Here is a 22,899-nt window from a genome sequence, read left to right as displayed (position 1 = left end):
TTTTTTTTGTTTTTTTATTGCCCTTGTAGGCAGACGAGCATATTGCCAACCTTATGGTGAGTGGTTACCGTCGCCCATGGACCTCAGCGATACCAGGGCCAGAGGCCAGGGGCAGAGCCAGGCCGCTGCCTACCGACCTACATACAAACACACGCACATGCCAATCCTTTAAACCATTTTAATTATTACAACCCAGCAGAAAATAAACTAATATCATCTTGCCTATTTATGTTGCGAAACACAAGAGACACAGCGATGTTAATAATTTTTAGATAATAAACTTCTTCTAACAAATCTTTTTTTTTTATTGCCTAGATGTGTCGACGAGCTCACAGCCCACCTGGTGTTAAGTGGTTACTGGAACCCATAGACATCTACAAAGTAAACGCGCCACACACATTGATTGATTAAGGTCTCAGTATAGTTACAACGGCTGCCCCGCCCTTCAAACTGAAACGCATTATTGCTTCACGGCAGAAATAGGTGGGGCGGTGGTACCTACCCGTGCGGTCTCACAAAAGGTCCTACCACCAGTAATTACGCAAATCAAAATTTTGCGGGTTTGATTTTTATTACACGATGTTATTCCTTCACCGTGGAAGTCAATCGTGAACATTTGTTAAGTACGTATTTCATTAGAAAAATTGGTACCCGCCTGCGGGATTCGAACACCGGTGCATCGCTATATACGAATGCATCGGACACATCCTTTAGGCCATAACGACTTCAAAATCTTCTTAAGATAATAATAAATAATGATTCTTCTAATAAATCTTCGAATATTAATATCATTATTAACGAAACTTTTTACTGCAGGCCGTCTCTCGCCTATTTAAGCCTTCATCTGTTTCTAATTACCCTTAGTTAAATTATTTTAAGTATTATAACTAAGTATTAAATTAATAGATATACAGACCAGAGATGGACTGCGAAAGTTACATCTTGGAGCGGCCCAACGGGCAAGAGAAGTCGAGGGAGACCACTAACCAGATGGGAAGACGATCTTAGACGAACAGCTGGCGCAAACTGGATAGACGTGGCACAGGATAGAGACGCTTGGGCATCTTTGGAGGAGGCCTTTACCCGATCCGGGGTTCTTGCTAACTAAATTTTACTGATTTATTACAAAACTCTTTTACATCCTAAATACTTATACATACATTTATATTTATTATATATTTTTTTTAAACTTTGTAAAGCAAGAAATAAAGGGCTTATTATATTAAATTAACATTAATTATCTACATTACGTTGCTACCTACAAATCAACTAAATATACACATCGATGAAAAAATAACAGCCCGACCTTCTGTCTCCAGTTACGCTGTGTCTAAAACCAGGATATAAAATTTATATAGGTCTTTTATCCGGGGCACAATTTAAGCACATTAAACTTTATCGCACAGGTCAGCGTGGATTTAAGCTTTCGTTTATCTTCACGCTGACGACAAACGAACCTCGACAGATTTATTATTTTCCATTAGCGTAACTGATCAAACGTATTTCCCATCTTCGGAATGTAAGCAACAACTATATTCATTAGGTATCATTTTTTGGAACGAAGTTCCTTACGGCAGGCTTGGAGGGGATAGGGACTTTGCTGCGCGACCGAACTGAAAAAAATGTGATAGTAAAACCGTAAGAAAAAATCCGTGGAAAAAAGTCCGTGGAATAAAACCGTTAAATGAGACGTGCGCAGGCGCGACAGTCGTATACACAAGCGAGTAGTGTATAATACCTTTCTCTTTCTCCCTCTTTCTTTTCGTTCTCTCATCCCTTCTCTCTCTATTTTGTAATTATTTCTATTTCTATGTAATTTTATGTTGTCAAACAAAAATAAAGAGACATATTTTGTTATTTTAATTGATAATTAGAATTACGATTTTATTTTTATTTTACGTAATTTATTATTTCCTAAAATACTGAATTTCCTAAATACTTTCCTGTACTTAAATAAAAACTAATCAGCAAAATTTAAGAGAAAAATCAAGAAAACCAACATAAAATTGAGCACGATTTTTTTTTTGCAAATTGTGTCGATTCTGCATTAGCCGAAGGAACTTCGTTCCTACCTGGTGTCCCACGACACCACATTTATATTTTTTATGATAATGTTTTCTCTCTAAGATACGTTTATGAATATTATTTCTCAACTTCGCAGTGAGCGTTTCAAATTACATTTGCTTCTAAACTATCCGCTGAACTCCGAACAAATTTTAGTATTTGTATTAATAATTGAATATAGTTATAGTTTACTGACTAGTTAGTAGATATAGTTATAGTTTAGACTCAAGAGGCTATTCTGGTCTTAAAGGATGTGTAGTAAAAGGAGCCTATGAAAAACAAGAAGAAAAAAGCTATGATATTACATATTATAAACTTTTTTATTTATTTTTTATTTATAACTTCTTATACTAGAAAATATAAAGGCGGACTTAATGCCATAGGCATTCTCTAACAGTCTACCTTAGGGGAGTGCAGAGATGAAGCTTGGTAGGTGTAGTGTGAAGGTGATATTACTTAAACATATGTGTATATATAACATACGTAATATTTTTAGATACAAATGCTCGTACTTAAATAAATACATATACGTAAATATATAGATATACATAAATATATACATATACATATCATAAATATATACATATAAAAACATATATAAACAAATATTATCAATTAGATGACTCTGCTAACTCTCTGAGAAACAGTTCTCGAACCTTCGTCTTAAACGCTTCACGTGTAGTGGCCGACCTTATTTTGAGTGGGAGCGCATTCCATAGAAGAATAGACTGAATAGTGAATGAAGAGTGTAAAAAGTCAGAACTATGTGAAGGACAGCGAAGAAGAAGATTGTGAGATGAACTTATATATAAGTTCCGAAAAACAACAACGGACCGTAGGTAGAGAAAAACCGTATTCCCTTACGTTAGCATTCTATAATGCTAACGGACTCGCGCGGCAACGCGATCAAATTTTTGAATTCCTCCGCGACAATCTTGTAGATATTCTATTAGTGCAGGAAACCTGTCTGAAGCCCTCGCGTCGTGACCCGAAAGTCGCGAATTACGTCATGGTTAGGAATGACAGACTCACCGCCTCCAAAGGCGGGACTGCCATTTACTATAGGCGGGCCCTGCACGTTGTCCCTCTCGATACTCCCTCGCTCTCACATATCGAGGCGTCAGTGTGCCGTATCTCGCTGACGGGACACCAGCCGATCGTCATCGCATCCGTTTATCTCCCCCCGGACAAGCCCCTCCTGAGCAGTGACATCGAGTCACTGTTCGGCATGGGAGACTCCGTCATCCTGGCAGGCGATTTAAATTGCCACCACACTAGGTGGAACTGCCATCGTACAAACGTTAACGGTAGGCGTCTCGACGCGTTTATAGACGACCTCACCTTTGAAATAGTCGGTCCCCCAACTCCAACATGTTATCCGTATAACATCGCGCTCCGCCCGAGCACTATAGACCTGGCATTGCTTAGGAACGTAACTCTGCGCTTGCGTTCCATCGAAGCAATGTCAGAGCTTGACTCAGACCACCGACCTGTCGTTATGCAGCTCGGTCGCCCTCACAACCCAGTCACTGTTACGAGGACCATGGTGGATTGGAATAAGCTGGGCACGTGCCTAGCCGACGCCGCTCCGCCAATCCTCCCTTACGGCCCGGATTCGAATCCATCCCCCGAGGACACCGTCGAATCCATAAACATCATTACCGATCACATCTCTTCCGCGATCATTAGATCTTCTAAAGAAGTCCATGTGGAGGACAGCTTCCACCGCATCAGACTGTCCCCCGATCTTAGGAATCTCTTAAGAGTTAGGAACGCGGCAATCCGGGCGTACGATCGTCTTCCCACGCATTCAAACCGGATTCAGATGCGTCGTCTACAACGCGAAGTCCACTCCCGCTTAAGCGACGCGCGTAACGATAATTGGCATAGTTATTTAGAACAACTCGCGCCCTCCCACCAAGCATACTGGCGACTAGCTAGGACTCTCAAATCCGAAACTACCGCTACTATGCCTCCCCTCTTACGCCCTTCAGGCCAATCACCGGCATTCGATGACGATGACAAGGCTGAGCTGCTGGCCGATGCACTGCAAGAGCAGTGCACCACCAGCACTCAACACGCGGACCCCGAACACACCGAGTTAGTCGACAGGGAGGTCGAGCGCAGAGCTTCCCTGCCGCCCTCGGACGCGTTACCCCCCATTACCACTGAGGAAGTTAGAGACGCGATCCACAACCTCCAACCTAGGAAGGCACCAGGCTCCGACGGCATCCACAACCGCGCGCTAAAATTTTTGCCAGTCCAACTGATAGCAATGTTGGCTACAATTTTAAATGCCGCTATGACGCACTGCATCTTTCCCGCGGTGTGGAAAGAAGCGGACGTTATCGGTATACATAAGCCGGGCAAACCGAGAAACGAAACTTCTAGTTACCGTCCGATTAGTCTCCTCTCGACGATAGGAAAAATTTACGAACGTCTCCTTAGGAAACGCCTCTGGGATTTTGTTACCGCGAACAAAATTCTCATAGACGAACAGTTCGGATTCCGCTCTAAACACTCGTGCGTACAACAAGTGCACCGCCTCACGGAGCACATTCTGATAGGACTAAATAGGCGTAAACAAATCCCGACCGGCGCTCTCTTCTTCGACATCGCGAAGGCGTTCGACAAAGTCTGGCACAACGGTTTAATTTATAAACTGTACAACATGGGAGTGCCAGACAGACTCGTGCTCATCATACGAGACTTCTTGTCGAACCGTTCGTTTCGATATCGAGTAGAGGGAACTCGTTCTCGTCCCCGTCAACTGACCGCCGGAGTCCCGCAAGGCTCCGCGCTCTCCCCGCTATTATTTAGTTTGTATATCAATGATATACCCCGGTCTCCGGAGACCCATCTAGCGCTCTTCGCCGATGACACGGCTATCTACTACTCGTGTAGGAAGATGTCGCTGCTTCATCGGCGACTCCAGATCGCAGTAGCCACCATGGGACAGTGGTTCCGGAAGTGGCGAATAGACATCAACCCCACGAAAAGCGCAGCGGTGCTCTTCAAAAGGGGTCGCCCTCCGAACATCACTTCGAGCATCCCACTCTGTAGTAGGCGCGCAAACACCTCCGCCGTTAGTCCCATCACTCTCTTTGGCCAGCCCATTCCGTGGGTCTCGAAGGTCAAATATCTAGGCGTCACCCTCGACAGAGGGATGACATTCCGTCCCCATATAAAAACGGTACGCGACCGCGCCGCGTTTATTCTAGGACGACTCTATCCAATGCTTTGTAGTCGAAGCAAACTGTCCCTCCGTAATAAGGTAACTCTCTACAAAACTTGTATACGCCCCGTCATGACGTATGCAAGCGTAGTGTTCGCTCACGCAGCCCGCACCCACTTGAAATCCCTTCAGGTTATTCAATCACGATTCTGCAGGATAGCCGTCGGAGCGCCTTGGTTCCTTAGGAATGTGGATCTCCACGACGACCTGGAGCTCGACTCTTTTAGTAAGTATCTACAGTCGGCATCGCTGCGCCATTTTGAGAAGGCGGCACGACATGAGAACCCTCTCATCGTAGCCGCTGGAAATTACATACCCGACCCAGTAGACCGAATGGTAAACCGTCGACGTCGCCCAAAGCACGTCATTACGGATCCTCCTGATCCATTAACGGTGCTCTTAGGCACCACAAGCACCGGTCACCGTCCTCGTCGAACCCGTCGCTTGCGACGAAGGGCTCGACGAGCGAACTAACCCATAGACACAGCCCACTGAGTTTCTCGCCGGATCTTCTCAGTGGGTCGCGTTTCCGATCCGGTGGTAGATTCAGCGAAGCACTGCTCTTGCTAGGGTCAGTGTTAGCAACTCTCCGGTTGAGCCCCGCGAGCTCACCTACTAACGTTAGGGCGAAGCTGAAATAGCCTCTCAAGGCTATCAGCATAGGTAGGGAAAAAAACGGATCGTCTTTCCATCGGGACCTGAAAGGTTGTTTTACTATCGAAACCGATCGCACTATTGCTTCGTTTTAGGGCCAACACTAACCCGTCATTCTGGACCTCAATGTACCGTAAATATTTATTTGTTAAGAAACCATTATGTTTGGTAGAGATAACCATACGACCAAATGCCGCATCGGGTATTAAATTTAAATTTTTAGCGCAAAAATGAAGTAATAGGTCGACACTATGCGCACATACAAACTGACAATATTATATTAATCTAATATAATTGAAACGTAAACATAATTAGGAAAGGTTGATTGAGACATCAATTTTTAATGTTCGAACTTCACCTTAAATTAACCTTCACTTAATAATTACAAACAGATTTTTTAATGAAACCCTTTGTAAGGAGCAATCATGTTGTTTTTTTGGTATTGATGTATTTAAGCACTGGCTACAATCTTATAAACCATGGCATTATAGTTATTGGAACCAATATATGTATATATCATAACGGGAATACCACCACCCAGGGTCACGTCAGATATGAATGAAGTCTCTACAGTATTCCACAATGGATTATCCACCCTTAAAACACTTGTACCTTAGCATTAACGTCAATTGGCGATTGTAATTAACCGGTATAATAATCACTTAATCGCCTTTTATGGGACGAGATGAGGTGGTGCTTTGCTAGGCGATATACCACAACACCTACGAAAACTGTGGACTATGGCAATTACTTAAAGCTAGTCCGTATAATTTTCTGTCCAACTGCGCCAAAAAACTGCCCTTGTAGGCAGACCCACCTAGGCAGGTAGGCACCACACACATCAGGCCCACCTGATGGTGAGTGGTTACCGTCCCCCATGGACTTCAGCAATGCCAGGGGCAGAGCCAAGCCGCTGTTTACCGTTGAGTACTCTCCACAAGCCTCGTTTGAAGAAGGACAAGTCATAGCGCTCGGGAAACACCGTGGAGGGATCATTCCAAAGCCGGATGGTACGTGGCAAAAAAGATCTCTGGAAACGCACTGTGGATGAACGCAGTGGCTCCAGGTAGTATGGATGAACTCTACTCCGGTGGCGTGCGGTGCGATAGTAAAGACGAGATGATGAAATCATCTCAAATAATTCCTTAGAGCACTCCCCATGGAACATGTGCATGCAGAGAAAAGCAAAGTCCCTCCGCAGACCCATACTCATTCAATGTAAATAAAAACAAACCAAATACAAAAAAATACTTTATTGAATTACCGCCCGTATATAAATATGGCGGACATGAACACTTGTACAAACAGTGTCGCGAGAGCACTCGATATTGTGTGCTGACACTCGAGACAGTGAGTGTCGAGCAAATGGCGGATAATGGCGTGTTTTCGGAACCATGAAGTTGTTTATGTGTTTGTTAGAAACGTTGATTTAATCTACTTTCGTGTTCCTAAGGCAAACGGCTCGAACTAAACCTTAGTTCATGGTATTAGCAATACGATTTACGAAGTCAGTACGATGTCGAACAGCTGGCAGAAGACTTGAGAACATGTTTAATGTTAAATTTGAATGGTCACAAGATTGCGAACGGATTCTAGAGAGTAGGCAATTTCGAATCACATCTAGCTGCTTCTACTGTAATAGCTTCGTTTACGTCAATTACAGTGGGTCGCGATTCCGATCCGGTGGTAGATTCTGCGAAGCACTGCTCTTGTTAGGGCCAGTGTTAGCAAATACTCTCAGGTTGAGCCCGTGAGCTCACCTACTCCGGGCGTAGCTGGAATAGCCTCTTCGTTTACCAATGAAGAGGTAGGGGAAAAAAAAGTTAACGGATCATGAGATATTGAATACTGCCAACAGACTTACGACATGAAGTCAAAGTTTCAATCGTGTCGTATATCTGCTACATCCCTTTTTAAACTGGAATGGAATTTTACTGGTGGTAGGACCTCTTGTGAATCCGCGCGGGTAGGTACCACCGCCCTGCCTATTTCTGCCGTGAGGCAGTAATGCGTTTCGGTTTGAAGGGTGGGGCAGCCGTCGTAACTATACTGAGACCTTAGAACTTGTCTCAAGGTGGGTGGCGCATTTACGTTGTAGATGTCTATGGGCTCCAGTAACCACTTAACACCAGGTGGGCTGTGAGCTCGTCCACGCATCTAAGCAATAAATAAATAAAAAATAAAAATAAAAATGGATGTCTCTCTTTTCGAGCTGGATCGGATGACTGCTTCCTGGCAGAAGTTGCTACGGAAGTGGCTACGGATATTGTCATTAGTAATTTTATAAATTTTGCCATATAAATTTTATTACACTTTCTTTTTTCCTTCATCGAGGAAGTCGTTCGTGGACACGTGTTAAACCCGAAAATTAATTCTTACAAAGTTTGGCACGTGCCTTGCACATGCTTTTGGGCTCCAGCAACGCATCGCTTCAATAAATTACCACAACTGCAAAAGACATATGATCACAACATGTATTGATTTTGTTTAACAACTCCCGACCTTAAGTTTAATACCTTAAAGTTATCAATTTGTGTTTTAATGTTCGTTTTCCCGGGATTACGAGATCCAACAACATACTGTCAATCTGTCAATACCCTAATCAAACAGGTAAATTTACAATCTCCCCAAATTAAAATTCGGTTAAAAGTGAGATTTAATTTGGAGACGAAATTAATTATATTCCACGGGGTTGATGGGGGCCCTACGTAATGTCCCTTCAGAAGGTCCGCTCCTTTTGAGTTATCGATTTTTACAGGAATTTAGGGTGCCTAAATGCGAAACTAGGTCAGGACATACATCCGTACTCCTTTACCTACGCCTTGGGAGTATTTAAAGCACTCGTAATAACTAAAAGTATTTGAATTTGATGAGAATTTAAAAACTTAATAATTTTCGTAATTACTGCAGACGCGAAATAAGCAAAACTACGAAATATTTTGAAATTTGGTCGTTGAAAATGAAGGACACAGACTGCGGGAAGAAACGATAAGAAGCGGCAGTTCTGCAGTAAAGGAAGGATGCACAATGCCTTATGTAGTCCATACTTCTCGTAACTACATTCCCGATCCTGCGGACAGAATGGAAAGCAGTCGACGTCGCCCAAAACACGTCATCTCGGATCCTCCCGATCCACTAACGGTGCTTTTAGGTACTTCAAGCACCGGTCACCGTTCTCGTCGAACCCGTCGCTTGCGACGAAGGGCTCGACGAGTAAATTAACTCTCAGACACAGCCCACTGAGTTTCTCGCCGGATCTTCTCAGTGGGTCGCGTTTCCGATCCGGTGGTAGATTCTGCGAAGTACGGCTCTTGCTAGGGTTCGTGTTAGCAACGTCATCAGGTTTGAGCCCCGTGAGCTACTAAAGTTAGGGTTACGCTGAAATAGCTATCAGCTTAGGTAGGAAAAAAAAAAAAAAAACTTCAGGCTCGTACCGCTTCGCGATGAGAAACACCAACAATTTTCACTTATTTACGAATTTAACACAGCAAAGACTCGAAGCGCGCGTGCGGTTGTTCAGCCATATTTCTTTGATACGATGTCGCCACACGATCTCGCTCGCACGCGTCCGTAGGTAAAGTGCCGGAGAGGGATGGGACAGGATTTGCAAACCAAATTAAATGTTGCTATTTTTCGAAAACTAAAACTAACAGTTTTAAACCAGCGTAACCAATTATTATGGTGTCTTGTTAAGATGGTTTTAACTATAAATGTGTAGGGCTTCAGAGGAAGAGGTAATAATAACAAAAAATTAATGGATTGCGTGAAAGACAATATGCGTAAGAGGGGAGTGAGCTCTATCATATCTCAAGAAATAAGATATGATAGAGGAGTATGGAAGGAGAAAACATATTGCGCCGACCCCAGGTGACTGAGAGAATGGCAGTAGAATGATGACTAGGGTGTCTTGTGAGGTCGCACGGGTAGGTACCACCACCATCACCCTGCCTATTTCTGCCATAAAGCAGTTTCTATTTAAAGAATGGGACAGCCGTTGTGTTATAAAACTGAGATGTGGAATTCTTGTTCCTACGTGGGTGGTGGCATTTAGGTCATTAACGTCTATGGGTTCCGGTAACCAATCACGGGACACTGTAGCGAAAGTACAGGCAGAAGCTGTGTTAGCATGCAGATGCAGTAGAGTGACATACGCCTGCCCTTATTAAGAACTAGCGGCCCGCTCCGGCTCCGCTCGGGTCTTTAACAAAAGTGTCAACGTTATTTGAGGTTGTTTTATTTTTTTTTAAATAAAAGAACACTCATTGCGGCATAACTACAATAGTCATATGCTGCCGCGACGCTTTTTGTAATTAATAATGTGTTCTACAAAATCTTAGTACATTATTTTATTCTATCATCAATAGTTTTCGCAGGGCACGCGATGTAAAGAATATTTTAGGTAATTTTTTTACACCTTGGGTTACATTATTGGAGTTAATTTTTTTTCAAAAAAGATTTAGTCTGTCACTCGGGAATAGTGTAGCTTCCAAACAGTGAAAGATTTTTTCAAATCGGTTCAGTTTGTTTCGGAGCCTATTCAATACAAACAAACAAACAAATCTTTCCTCTTTATAATATTAATATTATAGATTATAGATGGTTATAATGTCCTTCGCCGTGAAAAATACTCATCGAATGGCAAATATTTAATCCTGGGGAGATCAATAGTATACATCCAAAATACGTCCAATCATCATCATCATCAACCCACACTCCTCCGTCCAATACACACCCAATAATAATAATAATAACATATTTCTAATAATATATGTCTGGCTTTTGATAAGATCGGGTTTGGCTACAATTATATCAAACTTTTGATGAAGGTGACGGGTCGCTATCGACAATAGCAAAATAGCGCCGCTTATTCGTCGCCCGTTAATGCTAATAAAATATAGCAACTTAATAATGTTTCTCGTCTACAAGTTAATAAAAAAACACATTACGTGTGGGAGTCTAGCCGCTATTAAAATGTAGCCCTTAGGGCATGTATTAAGTGGCATGTCGCACGCTTAGCGTAGGGAAGACGTAATATAAATCTTTAGTCAAATTGAACATTTCATACTGTAATAGATTCTAATGTATAGAGACATCTATGAAAAGATTTAAGGATTAAATAGTATATACCAAGATACGTCTTCCGATTGTGCTGATTATATTTTTCGGTATCTTTTATTTATTTATTGCACAGACACCTCGTGTTAAGTGGTTACCGGAGCTCATGGACATTTACAACGTAAATGTCGCCATTCGTTTTCGATGTGAGTTCTAAGGTCTCATTATAGTTACAACGGCTGCCCAACCCTTCAAACCGAAACGCATTACTGCTTCACGGCTGAAATAGGCGGGGTGGTGGTACCTACCCGTGCGGACTCACAAGAGGTCCTACCACAAGTAATTACGCAAATTATAATTTTGCGGGTTTGATTTTTATTACACGATGTTATTCCTTCGTGTTCGTTCGTATTACCGTGGTAGTCAATCGTGAACATTTGTTAAGTACGTATTTCATTAGAAAAATTGGTACCCGCCTGCGGGATTCGAACACCGGTGCATCGCTACACACGAATGCACCGGACGTCTTATACTTTAGGCAACGACGACTTCAAAGTATTTATGTATTCAGTGGAAAACTTACAGATACTCAAATATTTGGATTAAATGTATTTATAACGCAAAGCCAATTAGAAGTCCTCACAGATATCAATAATACAATTAGTTAAAGTAAGACTGTACTAAAAACAATATTAAATCAAATTAACTTACTTAAACACCCTAAAGTGTACTGTAGTGATATTTATATGATATTTTAATTATAATTTCAAAACGTATATATACACTCGCGAGCAAAAGTTTGGAATCACTTACTTGAAAAATTAGTTCCGCGCGATCTCGTGTACTATTTTTTTTTTATAATCATAAAAATGACATTGTTTTAAAGGTTCAATTCTTAACTTTAAATTGATACTAAATTCATTAAAATCAAGCCAGTATTTAAGAAGCTATCCCGGATTAAGTGAAAGAATAACGAAAAAGACGTGTTTCAATTGCTTGATACGTCGCGAGTTGCGACTTATTGACCCCTATAAAAGCACCTGTTATCGGTTTTTCTTTATCAGTTGACTTTCACACGTTGACCGGTACACATCTCCGCTAATTTTGATTCTTTACCTTGTACGACAATGGAGACAACACCTACAGAAGCAGCACAAATCGTAGACCTATTGCAAGAAGGGCTCAGCCAGCGGGTTGTCGCTCGTCGGCTCCACATAAGCCAGTCCTGTGTTTCGAAAGCTTGTAAGCTTTCAGGAGACTGGTGGCTTTATCCCGAGACTAAGATCTGGACGGCGCCGGTGCACATCGGAGAAGGATGACCGTTTTATCGTGCCAACCTCTCTCCGAAATCGGCATTTACATGGTGTCGACGTCCAACAGGAGCTCTGAGATATTCGTGGGGTAGCAGCCAGCGAGTGGACACTTTGTCGACGACTCAAGCTAGCGAATCTGACTCCAAAAAGGCCTCCCACAGGCTCGAAACTCACGGTAGCTCACCGACAAGCACTCCTTTAATTTGCTCGCACCCATCTTGATTGGGAGGTTGAGCAATAGAGGCAAGTCCTGTTCTCCGACGAGAGCAGGATGTGTTTGCAAGGTAGCGACCGAAGAGGTTGGGTCTACAGGCGGCCTGGGGAGCAATTTACGCAGTGCTGTTTCGCTGAAACAGTGGCTTATGGGGGCGCCATTGTATGATGTGGGCCGGCATTTCCTTCGATGGTAAAACCGAGCTTGTTTTCGTGCCTGTCGGGGGACGAGGAGGCGGTCTAACTTCGGACTGGTACATTTCCAATATTCTGCTGGAACATGTCCTTACCTATGCTGGATATATCGGTGATCACTTTCTCCTTATGCACGATAACGCTCGTTGTCACACTGCCCGTGTAACAACTGTATACCTCGAAGAAGTCGGTATCGCCACATTGGACTGGGCAGCGCTCAGTCCTGACTTGAATCCCATTGAGCACGTGTGGAATGAACCGAAGAGGAAGTTTCGTTCTGGAGCCCCTGCTCCTTCATGTCTGAATGAGCTGAAATCGGCGTTGATTTACGAGTGGGAAGGTATCCCACAAGAATCAATTCAGAAGCTGATCATGTCTATGAAGAATCATCTTGGAGCAGTTACTAGGGCGAGGGAAGGGAACACAAAGTACTGATACTTAATTTTAAGGCTAAATAATTTCTTTTACTTGTTAATTTTTGTTGTTTTGTTCATTCATTATTTTTCCATATTTCCTTGTTTTCCTACCTCCTTCACTTAATCGGGGATAGCTCCTTAACTACTGGCTCGATTTAAATGAATTTAGTATCAATTTAAAGTTAAGAATTGAACCTTTAAAACGACGTCATTTTTATGATAATTAAAAACTTATTTAGTAACCAAGATCGCGCGGAACCAATTTCAAGTAAGTGATTCCAAACTTTTGCTCGCGTGTATAGTTGTTAATTTGTATGTAACAAGAAAAATCAAAGTTCAAAACGAACTTACAAAGCGTATCACGCTTGAGTACTTAGATCACAAGGCATTAAGAATATCTATATATTAATACGTGAAGCAAGAACTTTGTATCCCTTTTTACGAAAGTTGCGCGGACGGAGGACTTAGAAATTTTTCACACTTACAGAGAATACAGAGAAGAAGTGCACAATGCGAATATTTTTTATAATGCATAAAATATACATTAAATCAATAAAGAAAACATTACACACACTACATACCATGTATTTGACGCACACACACATGCATACTATTTATTGTCAAACTTTTGTTCTTGACGTCTGTTGTCAAATTGAGATTCATTATTGTTTGTCTTTGTTAATATTTTTTATAGTGTAGTTTTTGCGAAATTTGTGATTATAGAAGTTATTTATTTATCGTATGGCATTCGTTTACACTGCGTGGTTATAATTGAAATTTACAGTTTGTGATTAGGGTTTTATAATTGACGCAGTGTAAATAGAAGTATAAAATAAAGTAATAATAGAAGTATAAAATACAATCACAATAGTGTACAAACTTACAATTCCAATTAATTATAGTCGAATTTCGACTACTGCGGGACCTCTAGTTTTGTTAATTATATAAACGCCAGTTGCGAGGCCTTAATTCTGACGCGGAATGTATATTTGTTTTCTTCGCAATCTTCTATTCAATATACTGCTTATTTGATTTTCAATGTTTCATTAATTTGTCCACCTGGTTGGAGGACGCCCCACGCTTCTTGTACCCATCCGTGGCCTCCATTCGAGGACTTTCCTCCCCCACCTGGCGTCGCTGGCTCGACAGATGTGACCGGCCCATTGCCACTTCAGCCTGCTAGCTTTGAGAGCTATGTCGTCGACTTTGGTTCTCCGTCGAATTTCTTCGTTCCGGATTTTGTTGACTTAGTGCGCACGGCGGGAAGTCGTTGGATGCGGAAGGCGGAGGACCGCATTATGTGGAAGGCATTGGGGAAGGCCTATGTCCAGCAGTGGGCAGATAAAGGCTGATGATGATGATGATGATGATGATTAATTTGTGCTAATAGTTTTGATTCTCTAATCTATCGATAGAGAGAGATTAGAGATCCTGATAGCCTAGAGAAGCTGATGGTTGTTAGACAAGTTTACGGGAGAAGATCACGCGGTCGCTCACTTATATGCTAGTCAGAACAGGTAAAGATGTTTACCGGCCTGCTAATAACCGACGCAATAAAAACCGCTGAGGATAGCAAGACGTACTCCGCCTGCGGGACCACTAGTAAAGAATAATAAGCCCGGTGTGCTGGTATCGAGCGACGCGACAATGCAAGTACCCAAATCCCACGAGAAAGTACCAATTTTCCTAATGGAATACTCACTTAACTCAAGTTCGCGAATGGTGACTGACTTCCACGACGAAGGAAAACATTATTTAATAAAAATCAATAACACAAAAAATTTCTCTAATTATCTAAGGTGACTAAGTAATGGCTTTGGAATGAGCTCCCTTCCACGACGTTTCCTGAGCGCTATGACTTAACCTTCTTCAAACGAGGCTTGTGGAGAGTACTCAACGGTAGGCAGTGGTTTGGGTCTGTCCCTGACATTGCTGAAGTCCATGGGCGACGGTAACCACTCACCATCAGGTGGACCGTATGCTCATCTGCCTAAAATGAGCATTAAAAAAAAGTAAACATGGTTTATTTAAAAATGAATAAAAAATACACATCGTTCAGCTGTAACACCAGGCTAGCTCTGGTACGTCAAATGCATTTATCGACGGACTTCAAACACAAGAAATACTGAAATGCAACTCTGGTTGTTTTTTACGATATTTTTATTTATTCTTTTTCACAAGCTTTTTTTATTATTGCCCTTGTAGGCAGACGAGCATACGGCTCACCTGATGGTGAGTGGTTACAGTCGCCCATGGACTTCAGCAATGCCAGGGGCAGAGTCAAGCCGCTGCCTACCGAATCCTATGCCTATCAGTGAAACGTGATTTTCCCATGGTCTATATCGTTACGATGGACCGACTAAATAAAGGCAGTTCTAAACGGTTCCGTTAACGAGTGGTGCACAAGAAGGGTGACGTCTGGTGAAGCGCACCACCACCCGAAATGATGACCACGACCACTCTGCCAAGAGTGCAAACAATTGAGAAGAAGAATATGGCATACGATACACGGGAAAATGAGGCTACTCTAACTTCAGCGCTGTCAGAAACATCAATTTCGGACACCAATGGCTGAGCCATATTCCTTTACTTTATATATTTTTATTTATTTATTTTTATTGCTTAGATGGGTGGACGAGCTCACAGCCCACCTGGTGTTAAGTGGTTACTGGAGCCCATAGACATCTACAACATAAATGCGCCACCCACCTTGAGATATAAGTTTCAATAGAACATTGGCCCACAACTTTTTTGTTAATTTTGTGATATTTGCAGTCTATGTTCATGCAAAATCATTTAAATTTCAATTGTAAACGTTTAAAACCCACGGAAAATTCATAATTTTTAGTAAAACTAAGACAATACATACAAAATTGTTGGCATGGCGGGACAAAGTTACCCAGATGGACGGTATTCCTTCGCCGTGGAAGTCAATCGTGAACATTTGTTAAGTACGTATTTAATTAGAAAAATTGGTACCCGCCTGCGGGATTCAAACACTGGTGCATCGCTAAATACGATCCACCGGACGTCTTATCCTTTAGGACACGATGGCTTTAAAATCTATTTGATTTCTTATTGATTTTCAAATTAGCTTTCTTTGTGTACGATTTATTTTAAAGTACTAAACCATAGTATTTTTATTTTCCATAAAACACATAAAAAAATCCGATCCTTGAGATGCAAAGAACAATCAAACAGACAAAATTGTGTGTAAGATTCTATCGTAAATGTTTTATAACAAACCGATACTCACTAAAATCACTTACCAAAAATATTTTACTCTGCAGGGTAACAAAGTAGGGTCCAAAATAGATGTAACATTTCATTTTATCCAAATAAAATAATAAATCAAGGAAGTGTCACTAAACCCGCCGGAGGGAACACACGGGCGGAAACTTCGCGTAATACAGTGAAAGACTAAAATTATTGTAATATATTTGTCAGTGGTTTAGTGTCAAAGTAGTTTAGTGTACGTACAAATGTGATAGTGCAAAGTGAACGAAAGGCCAAAGCTTAAAGTGACAAACGCAATTGTACTTTGAGAACGAGTGTGAAAGCAAATTTTATTTTCTTTATTAAAACCGACCAAATTTTACAAGACAATAATAATTAAATAAATAATGTCATATCATTGAAACATATATATTTTAAAGTCAATTAAGTTTATTGAAAACTTGAAAACTTGAAAATTCATTTACATTCCAATCAATTTTTATAATTTAAAATTTCTATACCATGAATGTGACAAAACTTTGGTGACTGTGTTTAGTGTAATTAATGTGATAGAACCGTGACTCTGAACAAACAAAAGGATTAAGCAATACTAATTTATTTAACGATCCAAACTAAATATTACCAAAATTTTAATAGAAATTAAACATGCGTAGTTGAATTTTATTAGTGTTCTTGTGAAGTGAAGTAATAGAAAAAAAAACATCTGACAACAATTACCAAACAAAAATACACTTGATTACATTAATGTACACTGCCGACCGTAAAAAGTGAAGCGAATTCTCAAGCAACGACATCTGAGCCGTTAGATTCTAGTCTCGGAGTTTCGCGAAAAGGACTCAAAATGAACGTCCCCATGAAAGGAGGTCCTGCACCAACAGTAGCCGTTGTTCCAGTTCCAGAGAGTGAAATGGACGCTCTTCTGCTCGGGAGGACAGCGGTGAGGAACTTTGATCAATACGTCCGAAATGTATGTATTTTATTTATACGCTGACAGTACGTACGGTCAGTATTTTTAGATTGCTTCAAACCATAAAGATATTTTTAATACGCTTTTATTAGCTTCAGACGTGTGTATGTTTGTAACGGAATCTTTGAACGTGATTTTGATCCTTTTCAAAACGTCGGATTAACTCGAAATTTGGTATACTTGTTAAGGACCGATGACAAATCAATATTAAAAAAAAATTGAAAAAATTGAAATCCAATTAAAAAATGAAAAATAAATAATAGTTTAAAAAAACTAACAAAATACGCTTTTATAGAAAATTCAATGCTATTCAGGATATTATCAAAATAACCATTCTACTTGACGGCGTTAACGATATTTATGTTATATAGCACGTGCAATAGGAGTGACTCGCACAAGCCAGGTGCGCCGGCCGTGTCGTTCCACTCGTAAACAACAGCTGCAACAGAAGTGACTCATAAGCCAGCTGCGCCGGCTAGTATAAAAAGGCGGAACGTGCCTTGAAATGAACATTCGTTGGACTGCGCTTGCCTGGTGCACTTACTATATCCTTGTTACGTTGTGTGATTCAGTGACTGTTGTACGTACTGGTTAAAGTTGGACAAGTGTTAAAGTGAATTGTTAAGATAACATATTGTTGATTAAATCAGGAATCAAAAAGTGACATCGTTTTACTTGGTGTTCAACAAGATAATGTCTACCCTCAAGCTTACATCAGAAGTGAGATCAGGACCTTACTCTCACTGGCGTGACGTGTTTGAACATGTTCGAAGTACAGCAAAAAAAACATGATGCAGATCAGAATACTAGTAGTGGTACGCCACAAGAGCGTGAATGCAGCATACGTAAGTCGTGTAATAACGTCTCTGTTACCTCGATGGAAGATCTGAGCCACGAAGAAATCGTCACATCTTACGTTCTGGCTCATGTTGCCCAGTTTGACTGTCGGCATTTACTAACGGAAATACAACACGTAACAAGCTATTGCAAGAAATTAAGGCAAGTGCAAATCTTAAGTGAAACTTCGATCGCAATAATGGATCTGTCATGACGAGTGGGTAGTTCCGACACGAATCGTTTTTAAGCCAATGACTACTGCTAGAGTTACATGGCTCTAGTACAGTAAACCAGGACATGAGACTGTGAATTGTCGCTGAAATTTTAGAATCTACTCGATTCAATACCAATAACACTACACGTTCGATGACTTCGGGCTCCAGCAAGCAAGCAAACAAGAAAGCAAGCAAGTTTCCGTGGGGAAGAAAAATTGACACATCTGAAGTCGTCGTGACCTGTAAGATAAGACGTCCGGTGCGTTCGTGTCTGGCGATGCGGCGATGTTCGGGTTCCGGCTGGCGGATGCAGGTTTTTCCGGTGAAGTGCGTGCTTGTGCGTGCTTGACAAGTGTTCGCGGTTGGCTTCCTCAGTGTGGGAGTAACATCGTGTAAGAGAGGTGGAACCCGTAAAATTGTAGTTTGCGTGGTGGCTGGTAAGATTTGTTGCGGTAAGAAGTTTGCATGGTGGTAAAATGTCTTGTGAGTCTGCACAGGTAGCCGGACGTGAGACTTCCGCGGTCGCGGCCCACCCAGTCCGCGAGAACCGGGCAGATCGCCTCGACGGTACGGAGGCCGGCTGACGGGTCCGCCAAACGACGAGACCACGCCTCCAGCACGGACTGCCGATATTGGAGCCCCCGCGCTCCGGCTGCACTTGCGCTAGGGCGCGCCGCCTCGTAGGAGACTGTGAGGTATCATTGAATAACTGCGATCGCGCGCTGCCGGCGTCGCAGCGCGGCGACGTTCTCGTGGGTAAGGACGTGGCACCAGACGGGTGCTCCGTATAGTGCCATCGACCGCACGGGTACCATCACCCTGCCTATTTCTGCCGTGAAGCAGTGGTGTATTTCGGTTTGAAGGGTGGGGCAGCGGTTGTAACTATACTGAGACCTTCGAACTTCTATCTCAAGGTGTGTGGTGCGTTTACGCTGTGGATGTCTAGGGGTTCCAGTAACCACTTAACACAAGGTGGGCTGTGAGCTCGTCCACACATTAATACGAAGAGCATAATCAAACGAAATTAGATACGAAGTTTAAAGGGCCGTTTAAAGTAGTTGAAGTATTGGATGGTGTCGATTTAATTTTGACTCTCACACATTCGCTTAAGGCTCGAGCTACTACTTGCCTCACAAAAATACAGCCTGCAAAACCTGAACAACCTCCTCATCCGTGGGCGCCCGGCTCTCGCCTGCAAGTCGGCTGTTACGTGTGCGGTGATGCGAGCCATGTAGCTTCTGGGTGTTCCATGCGCTACAAGAAGAAAAACGACACTGCTCCAGGTGCTGTGGCAGGTCCAACCAGAGACGTCAACGTGTGTTCCGGAGCTTCAGTGTGTTACAGATAAGTGGTTTTGGCTTCCCCTTTATGTTCCATTCAGGGTCAGAATGTAGTCTTATAAAACAAAGTCATAGTAATTTATTCAATGGTAAGCGGTTTCATGAACAAGTCACTCTTTGATCTGAAAGTAACTTAGACCAATCATGATGGCAAGAGCACTTAGGGGATATTCAACTCGCCCTTAATAGTGCACGTTGTCGAGTAACAGGGTTTACTCCAATAGAATAGACGTTTGCCGTTCAGGGTAGTTCACTTGAAATATCTTAAAGTTTCAACAGAGTGATAATCCCTCTAGATTAGATCTTGATTTAGCACGGTCGAAGACCGACGAAAACATAAAAAAAGGGCACAAACAGAAGCTTGGTTTAGTCGAGGCAAAACTAAAGTCAAACTCTTTTCCGCTGGGGATTTTGTTTTCGTAAGTTGACCGAAAATGTAAAGGTCCCTTCAACATTACTGCAGTTTTGGAAAACGATAGGTATAAATTGAGACATGTAAATAGTTCTAATAGAGTGTACAAATTTCCACATGAAAACTTACGTGAAATACCTCGAGGCCCGTCAGGCCTACTAGAAATTTCTAAAAATTATAGTGACGATGACGTGACGGCGTACACAGATGGGTTAATTAATCTTGTTCATGAAACTGATCTTAATGATGACGACTCTATCACTGACAATAGAAGCGACATTTTTGTCCGCAAATAGCGATACAGCAAACATAGTCTGTGGGTAGTGATACAATGTCTGTAAGCTCAGGCACCTCAGGTGCAGGTGTTGGAAATGTAGAAAACGATGGTCGGTCTCGCACTATTTCTGAAGAAATTCCGTATAAATGTTCTGGTTTAAGAAATGTTTTAACAAACGCTACCGTACACGCAGATTAAAAAAAAAAAAAAAAAAGAGAATTGTATGTGGCTAGAGAGATGTTAATCCGGACTAGCAAAAAAAAAAAAGAGAAAAAAAAGAAAGTGTGAAGTCATTGAAGAGTCTGTCCGGTCCAATGGCTTGGCTATAGGGATTTTCATCCAGATTAGCCGCAACAATTAGCTACAGGGATTGCGATTCGGTCTAGCATTATCCGGTCCAGTTCGAAAGTTAAAAGGGACATACTTACATACCTGAAGAGTTTTTGAACTGGCCCAGGTATGTAAGCAGTCTGAAGTTTATTTATAGCCAGTATAGGATTTTCTGAAGAATTATGCGAACCGAACCGTACTAGATTGTTAATATCATAGACCACGTTTTAAGTTGCATCCGTTAATGTCAGGATGAACGAACACGTTTGTTGTTCACAGACATACCATAAGAATGCGCGCACGAGGACGAGCGCACGTCAGTATGGCCGTGACGGCGTTAACGATATTTATGTTATATAGCACGTGCAATAGGAGTGACTCACACAAGCCAGGTGCGCCGGCCGTGTCGTTCCACTCGTAAACAACAGCTGCAACAGAAGTGACTCATAAGCCAGCTGCGCCGGCTAGTATAAAAAGGCGGAACGTGCTTTGAAATGAACATTCGTTGGACTGCGCTTGCCTGGTGCACTTACTATATCCTTGTTACGTTGTGTGATTCAGTGACTGTTGTACGTACTGGTTAAAGTTGGACAAGTGTTAAAGTGAATTGTTAAGATAACATATTGTTGATTAAATCAGGAATCAAAAAGTGACATCGTTTTACTTGGTGTTCAACAAGATAATGTCTACCCTCAAGCTTACATACTCATATCTGTTCATAAAATATTTATAACTACTGATACCATCCCAACGCTTTTTTCTACAATAAAATCATTTTTTCATACACTGTTTTTAATTCAAATTTATTAAAATTTATTTCCATTTACTAGTTGGATTTTCTATGAAAGCGTATTTTTTTAGTTTTTTTAAACTATTATTTATTTTATTGCACTCACTGGGTATAACCCAAGGCCCATCTGGCTGCAAATAGCTTCCACCTTTAGATCTGGGATTGAAGCCTCAATTGACGACTGTCCCACCCTTCAAACCAATATGGCCTGAACGATGGAACATACAACATGGGCTCACCACAATGCCACTGTGTATCATGCTTAGCGATAGCAAGTAGAAGCTTTGTATATATTTTATGGAGTGCACAACTCGTTGCCTACGAAATTTAAAGAATGCTACCCTTCCTGTAGCTGAGACAGTGATTTATGTATTTATTTCATTAGTTGCACTAACAAATGGATCACTGACTGAGTATATCGGTAAATGGGCACTCACTGAGCTTGCTATTATAACCTCTACCAGAATGGATAATTCATCAGGTATACTAGTTGTAAGTGTAAGTATCTCGCTTAAGACATTTTCATTTCATACAAGTTCCGAACAACAACATTCGGACCGTCGGTCTACCGAGTAATATCACCCGATCGGTGGAAGATCTTCCCTTCGTGGTATACCTACAAACGTGTTCATATCACGTCAGGGTCACCGGTTTATCATATACCAAAGGCATCTGTCAAATATCTTGTGTTGTATGATGGCTATCCGCGACAGTGAGTGATGTGACTGTACCGAAATTCGAATCCTACATTCGATTTCCACACCAACGAATCTATCTATCTATATATGTATATATAGTCTCGCTAAAACTCGAGAACGGCTGGAGCGATTTGGCTAATTTTGGTCTTGAATTATTTGTGGAAGTCCAGAGAAGGTTTAAAAGGTAGATAAATATGAAAATGCTCGGAATTAAATAAAACTAACAATTTTATTTTTCCTTTGATGTGTCTCCCGTCGGAGGGGTTCCTTTTGTTTGTTATAAGTTGGTTTTATACAAAAGTTTAGGTCTTTTATTTATCGATTGAACCACTACGAAGTCTGCCGGGTCAGCTAGTATAGCAATAAAAATGTGACTTGAGCTATTTTTGATTCCGCATAGTTATAGGTGCGACATCCTGTGGGACCTTATAAGTGGATCCCATCCTTCGAGCTAGAACACAGCTGCTTCAGAAATACACAGAATGATGATACTTAATGTACTTATATAGCTGTACCTCAAGTATATGTACTGCACGATATTTTACAAGTCGTTCGTGAGTAATATTACAGACTGATAAATATAATATAATTCCCTTCATATCCTCGAATATAATAATCAAATTAATTAACGTCTTGAGAGTAATCCAGACT

The 22,899-nt window shown here is 41.6% G+C and overlaps 2 long non-coding RNA genes across 2 annotated transcripts in view; both read left to right on the top strand.

Annotated features, from left to right (window-relative positions):
• The window catches only part of LOC134200720 (uncharacterized), a 151,538-nt gene that overhangs the window by 77,587 nt on the left and 51,052 nt on the right, over positions 1–22,899 (top strand). The window lies entirely within an intron of this gene.
• Positions 17,713–21,410, top strand: LOC134200719 (uncharacterized). Its single transcript, XR_009975759.1, has 2 exons — positions 17,713–19,096; positions 19,546–21,410. It is a non-coding gene; the product is annotated as an uncharacterized LOC134200719 (long non-coding RNA).

This window comes from Bombyx mori, chromosome 20, assembly GCF_030269925.1.
Source record: "Bombyx mori chromosome 20, ASM3026992v2".
In the NCBI taxonomy this organism is placed as follows: domain Eukaryota; kingdom Metazoa; phylum Arthropoda; class Insecta; order Lepidoptera; family Bombycidae; genus Bombyx; species Bombyx mori.
Note: the sequence above shows the minus strand (reverse complement) of the source record. Positions and strands in the feature narration are given on the sequence as shown.